This window comes from Paroedura picta, chromosome 6, assembly GCF_049243985.1.
Source record: "Paroedura picta isolate Pp20150507F chromosome 6, Ppicta_v3.0, whole genome shotgun sequence".
NCBI classification, from domain to species: domain Eukaryota; kingdom Metazoa; phylum Chordata; class Lepidosauria; order Squamata; family Gekkonidae; genus Paroedura; species Paroedura picta.
The window spans coordinates 55,061,109-55,068,177 of record NC_135374.1 but is presented as its reverse complement, the minus strand read 5'-3'; the positions used below and the strand labels follow the sequence as shown (position 1 = coordinate 55,068,177).

General features: G+C 49.6%; 1 long non-coding RNA gene across 1 annotated transcript; it reads right to left on the bottom strand.

Annotated features, from left to right (window-relative positions):
- Window positions 1-2,815: 2,815 nt before the first annotated feature.
- Window positions 2,816-3,364, bottom strand: LOC143840693 (uncharacterized). The gene is made up of 3 exons (XR_013232324.1): window positions 3,275-3,364; window positions 3,036-3,155; window positions 2,816-2,902 (listed from the first exon to the last, which is right to left on the bottom strand). It is a non-coding gene; the product is annotated as an uncharacterized LOC143840693 (long non-coding RNA).
- Between the last annotated feature and the right edge of the window lie 3,705 nt (window positions 3,365-7,069).

The following is a 7,069-nucleotide window of genomic DNA, read 5'->3' as shown; positions in this document are numbered from 1 at the left end:
AGGAGTTTTGAACGTGACATGTGACCCCGTGTGGCCAATGTGCGTGTCCCCTGCTGGCCACCACCAATCAGGAGCCGGCTGGTCCCTTTGTCTTTGTGTGCGGGAAGGTATATGATCCGTTGCACCCTGCACCTCGCACCACCATTTTGCTCAGCTACTAGCGAAGGCACCATGGAATCTTCCTCGCAAGCGTCGTCCGTCCCTGCAACCGGCCGTGGACCAACTTGGAGGGACGCGGAGATCAGGGACCTGATCGCGATTTTCTCGGAAGAGAAAATCCAGGACGCCTTCCAGTCCTCGCACAGAAATAGGGAGGTCTTCGAGCAAGTGGCCATAAAGATGCGTGCCCTGGGCCACCAGAGGACCGGCCTCGAATGCCGGTCAAAAACAAAGACCATGCGGGCAGAGTACATGCGTGCCATTAACCATAACAAGGGTTCTGGCAACGCAAAAGTAACCTGCCCGTATTTCGAGGAGCAGCGGGCCCTGTACGGCGAGGGGGACGGAGCCGGCAGGCCGAAGCGCGTCGGGAGGAGCCTGAAGGTTATTCATAGGCCGGCTGCCCCGGTCGAGGAACCACCCGCTGAGGAGGATCCCGGCGAGGGCACCTCGTCCAGCTTTCGGCCTCCACCCCCCGTCCAGCAACGAGCCGCGGAATTGGTCACGCTGGACCTGATGGCCATCGCTCCTGGGGAGCCAGAGGAGGCTCCTGAGCAAACGCCCCTTGCCTCCGGTAAGTAATTTTCTTTTTATTTTATATTTCATTTTGAGCAAATGTGTGTTCTGACGTTTGGCCATCGTTTTCTCGTGTGTTCGTTGCAACGCATAAGATTGTAGGCTGTGGAGTGCTTGCTGTGGTTACTATTTGAAACGGTTTTAATTTTATATTTTAATTTTATTTTTTAAAAGATTTTATAAGATGGTAGGCTGTGGAGTCCTTGCTGTGGTTACTATTTGAAACGGTTTTAATTTTATATTTTAATTTTAATTTTTAAAAGATTTTATAAGATGGTAGGCTGTGGAGTGCTTGCTGTGGTTACTATTTGAAACGGTCATGTTTAACCAACGACCCCAAAATATTTGCTGCATGCCTCGCCCATAGGCCTTCTGCAGTACTTTGGCTCACTACTTTGGGAGCTTGCTTTGTGGTTCATGGTGTATGCTTGCTCATTTTTCACTATTTTCTGCTCTTGTCCACAGAGACACAGTTGCCAGGGACGGGGCCCCTCGAGTCTCCAGCAGCACCGGACGTGGATAGTGATTCGGGGGCATCAACAAACATTGGTAAGTATTAGTAACAATGGGGGGGGGATGTTTTAACTGCTTTTTGCTTTTCTGTTTGTGCAGGGCAGCAGCACTGCTAAGAGAAAGAAGAGAGTCCCTCTGCGTTGCTGGTGTAGGCTTTGAAGCTTGCTTTGCCACCCTTTGGTCCTAGATCTGTTTTTTTTTCTTTTTTTGCAGATTTCATACCCGGAACACAGGAGGAGGAACAGCGTGGGGAGCTTGGACCTCCTGCCCGGCGCAGGCGGATACAGATTCAAGATGGTGAGCGTGCATGAACTGTTCCTTTCGAGCCATAGCTGCAGGACAATGTCGCTAGGCACTAACCATGTGCTCCCTTTTAATTGTTGAGAGTCTTGCTGTGAAAGTAGGCAAAGTAAAAGCACACCATGGGCAAACAAACAATAACCATGTGCTCCCCGGGGATTGTTTAAATTCTTGGCTGGAAAACACGGGGACAAAAAAGCACACCATGGGCACCATGGTGTGTTTTGACTTTATCGATGGTACTAACAGTTTTGTTTCTCATTTTTTGCCAACAGAGGTTCTTTCAGATGAGGAGGAACCACCCCTGGCTCCAGGCAGCCCACCACCTAGAGGTGCGCTCCCAGCAGAGGAGAGGCTTATGAGGGAACGCGGCAGGCTGAGGCGCGTCTCCGTCTTGACAAGCGTGGGAGAGAGGCTCCTTGAGCACTGCCAGGAGGAGTCACGGCGTGCCGCGGCCGCTGACCAAGCCATGCTCACCCTCATTGCCCAGGAGGGGAGAAAATTGAGGGCAATCCTTAGGGAGACAAACCAAATCCTACGCGAAGGCGTGGAGGAGGTGCGACTGATAAGGATACTGATGGAGAGGGCGGTAGCGGTCATGGAAAGGGCCTACCCTCCACAAATCGCCGCCAACCTCCCCCCCCCCACCCACACCACCACTTCCAGCACCCACCCCACCGACTCCGTCTCAGAATGCCTCCACCCAAACAAGAAGGAGGACTATTCTCGGGAAGAGAAAAATAAAACCAGCGGACAAGTACTCCCCCTCCTAGTTTGGCCCAGTTTTTCTATTTAATGTTATCTGTGTTTTGTTGTTTGTTGAATAAAGTTTATATTTTTGACTCTGTCTCTGTGTACCCTACTGTAGAATCAGGAAGGCCGAAAGCGGCCTCTCTAGTGATTGTGTATATTCTGGTACTGTTGTGTGGGTTGGAGGTTGGAGGGGTGTTAGTTCAAGGAGTTTTAGGAGTGTGGGGTGAAAGATGTGCGAGTTTAAGGAGTCACACTGGAGTCTTTTAATAAAATTTGCAATAACATTTTATTTTCAAAAACATTTTAACAGGGGAAAAACATTAGGGAGTGTAACTTGGAGCCCCACCAGCACCACCCCACCCCACCCCCCTGGAAAACCAATTTTTTTTTAACAAAAGTATATATTTAACAGGGGAAAAACATTAGGGAATGAAACTTGGACCCCCCCCCACTCCCTACCCCAAAACACAAACAGAAAACAAAACTCAGGTCCCACTGCTCCCCTGCCCAGCCCCTTCCATCTCCCTCACTCTCCTGCTCAACCGTCCCACGGACCCCCGGACTTTGCGGCGGAAGAGTTCTTCATCCTCCTTCTTCTTAACTGTGTGGGGAGGGAGAAAAAGTACACATTAGTGCCACACATATTTTCAAATTTCTTTAGTTTACATGCATACACTTTTTAGTGGCCTTAGCCACAGTGTGAGAAGAGTTGGGCAGTGGGGAACATAACCTACGTTCTTCCGCCTCCCTCTGTTGCCTTTGCTGCTCAATCTCCCCTTTCAGCTCTGCCACTTGAGCCTCCAAGGAAGTAACCCTGGCCTCCATGGCACGCAGCCTTGCCTCCATAGTTTCTGCTATAGAAATCAAACAAAGAATTTGATCACACTTCAAAAGGAAGCATCACATCAGGCTCCCATATGGCTCCATGGGGGTACACACACATGGGTCTCCCTCACAGACACAAAACTCTCACCTGCAGCCTGTCCCGAGGTGGAAGGTCCCTCTTCCTCCCCCTCCTCACGCTCAGGTGCTTTTGCCAGCTTGGATGGTGATTGTGTGGCTGGGCAAAGAAAAAGACAAATCATAAGTAAAAGCAAACAAACAAGAGATGAAACACAGCTGGTGGACACACCACAGTTAGAGTCTAAGCGCATAACCAAAGTGGTTCTACAGTACTGGCGGGCTAAGTCAGAGGGGGTTGACAGCATCTAAATACTTTCTCGAATTTCATTGGGGACAGTAGGGGAAAGAGGCAGCTAGTCATTCCATGCATGTTTAAGGGTAAAACACAACGCAGCACTCACCCATATGCCTCCTCATGTCCAGGGGGGGCTTCCCAGCCTTCTCCCATATTTTCACCATCTGGTCGTGGAAGACCGTTCTCCCACTTGGCTGCGGGATCCCCCCCCACTGTTCCAGACTGTTGAGGAAGTCCAGCTTCACTCGCTTAAATTTTGTCCGGACCTGCTCCCAGGTCCGGACGTAGCCCCTCTCCCTCAGCTTTGATGCCAACACCAGGTAAGCACCCTTGGTGTGGCAGTGGGTGCTGGCCATAAGGCGGCCAACACTTTTCGATTGGAGCACAAGCTCCAGAAGTGCCTCAGCCTCGGCGCGCTGCCAGAAGGAGCCCTTCCGTGGCTTCGGCATCTTCAGAATGACGGTTAGGCAACGAACATGCGTTGCTCCGATCGACCACCCCAATTTCAAATGTATCAAAGCTGCCAACCAATAAAATTATTCCTTGGAACATCAGTGGTTTAATCCTCCAGTTTGACAGGGGTCGCCAATACTTCCTGGCCACCCGCCTCCCCAACCTTTCCCTGTTAAGCGCTTCCGTACTGTGTTTGTCAACTTCAGCGCTGAGTTAGCATTAAGGTCTGTCAAAGTGCTTTTGGGCCAGAGACTCCCCGTTTTTTTGGCAGGTAAAATAGACAAACATCACAAGACAAGATTAAACAAAGAACATAAACCTTTATTTCACAACACAGTAGAAAAAAACAATCACACACGCCTCCTGTTTCTGTAGAGGTGAGTGGCCACAGCGTCCCGAACCCTGCACCCCTCCGCATACATCCTCTTTCTCCTGGCTTCAGGGATGTCCTGTGTATCCTGAAGGACTACAGGTTCAGGTTCGTCCTCAGGGAAGGGGATGTTATGTCCCTTGTCCTCGCATATGTTGTGCAAAATCACACATGCGATTATCAGCGGAGTCACATTGTCAATATGTACATGGAGTCGTGACATTAAACAACGGAATCGTGACTTCAGACGTCCAAAGGCACGCTCCACTACATTCCTTGCCCGGGAGTGACTGAGGTTGTAGTGGCTCTGCACGTCCGTCCTTGGCCACTTATAGGGAGTCATGAGCCAGCGGCGTAATGGGTAGGCTCCGTCCCCCAGCACCAACGCCGGCACACGCACGCCCTCAATGGTGACGGTGGGGTTTCCTGGAACAAAGACCCCTTCGTCCATGGCTTTCCTTAGGTTAGATTCCCTGAAAACAAGGGCATCATGCCTCCTCCCGCTCCACCCCACCTCGGCATCTATAAAGCGTCCGGAGAAGTCCACAGTTCCTTGGAGGAGAACAGAGCAAAAGTCCTTCCTGTTCCCGTATTCCTTTATGCTTCCCCCGGGTGCACGGATAGGGATGTGGCTTCCATCAATGGCCGCGAAACAATGCGGGAATCCTAGCCTGGCAAACCCGTCCATACTCTGAAATAAGGGGAAAAAACAATGACATGTTAGCGTGGGGTGCCTCGCGTATTCGTTGCTCACCTGTCAAACAAGAAAAAAAACATTTAAAGGGAAAAGGGCATAGAATGACACTCACCGCTCCAAGCCGGTCTCCGAGGCACACCACCTTGCTGTACAATTCTGCCTCCATGGCGAGGCAGAACTCCTTAAGGATATCGCCAACCGTAGTGACTCCGAGTCCGAATTGCTGGGCTACTGTCCGGAAGTACTGAGGGGTGGCCAAGTACCACAATGCGGCAGCCACCCTTTTTTCAACTGGAACGGGGCGCCGCATGCCAGTGACTTGCCTCTCCATGCGGCCACGTAGAGCCTCCACGAGTTCAAAAAATGTCCCCCTCGACATCCTGAAGTTTGCAATCCAGTGGTCATCATCCCAGCGAGTCCACACAAAATTCTCCCACCAGTCAGAGGATCGTTCGTCCACCCAGAACTGTCTGGGGAACCGGACCTCTGCCAGAGCTTGCCAGCGTTTCTTGGCCGCCATGGCTGCCCTTAGAGAACGTCTTCTGCTGGTGGTCATCGTTCCGGCCACACGTTCTCGGTACTCCTCGATAGCGGACGTCCTACGCGACACGGCGGTATGCATACGCTGGACCACCGCGAGCATCTGAGCCAACAATTGAAAAATAAGCCTCTCCATTGCAACGTTGACCTGTGCTGCGGGCAGTAGGCTACGCAAACAAAAGAGTGAGGCCGACCGCGTGTCTGCCCAGGTGCATATAAGCAGGTAACCTGTGGGCGTGTACTGTGGGCGGGGATTAACCAATCAAACATGTCAATGCATCTGGTTCATAGAAAACAATAGAAAACACGTTCCAAGGGCGCCAATGATTGGACGATAATGCGTTGCTACGGGGTTTCCTGGGTTTTTTTTAAAAAAAGGGAACCCCGACAAGTCCGGCTTTAGGGTCGAGGTCAAAGGTGTGCCTGCAGTTTGATTGACGGGCACGGGAGGCCAGAAGCGCTAAAAAGGGACCTCCTTTGTAGCGATAAGACGGAGAACCGGAAGCCTGTGGGTTACGAAAGTGTCGAGAAGTGAAAGTGCCAAATTCCGCAAAAACCGCAGCTGTGCGTTACGGGCACAACTAGTTACATTTCGCTACTTGAAGTAGCGCTTTCACAAACGGCAACCAAATAGCAACTTTGAGCTCTGTGCGAAATGGCCCTGAATGTTAAAGACATGTTACAATAAGCATATATTATTATTATTTTTAAAGTCTAATTTATTATATATGTTTGCTGTTCATAAGCATTGTTGTGACTTACTGTATGGTGTAGCTCCAGCCACTGTTTCTAAAGTGTTTCTTTTTGGAGCCTAGATCTAAGATATATATTGTCTAGGACCGCCACTCTGTAAAAAACAACAACAAAACACTTTAGAAGCATTGGTTGGGGCTACACCAAACAGTAAGTTACCACCATGCTTATGAACAGCAAACATAGATCAGTCCTTAGAATCATAGAATCATAGAGTTGGAAGGGGCCATACAGGCCATCTAGTCCAACCCCCTGCTCTACTCAGGATCAGCCCTAAGCATCCTAAAGCATCCCTTCTCCAGTTCTAGATTTTATCTTCCGAATTCATTCTCTGGAATTTTCTGTACATTCAATTTGTCCGTATTTTCTTGGCAGTCAGTCTTGAAGCACTGGAATTAGTTTGGCTATGATTCTTCAGCACATCTGCCCTCCATCTGCATTTACACAGTTGTGGAGTTTATTTTCTTTGGCACATAATAAATAACCAGGCTTTTCAAGGAAGGGAGCCGTCATTACTGGGGACATAATCCATGGCATCACAGCACCCCAGCCTTTTAAATTTTTTTGTTCATGCATATATCAACATATTGATATCATGACAAATCTCAATATATTAATATACCACTGTAATGATAGGACAAGCAGGTTATCTGAATTGCCAGTTGTAATTTTTTAAAGAGTAACTCTCTAGCTTTTTCCCTTGCAGAGCTATGTCTTTTCCCATATATCTCAGAGAGGGAAGGTGACAGAGACTTAC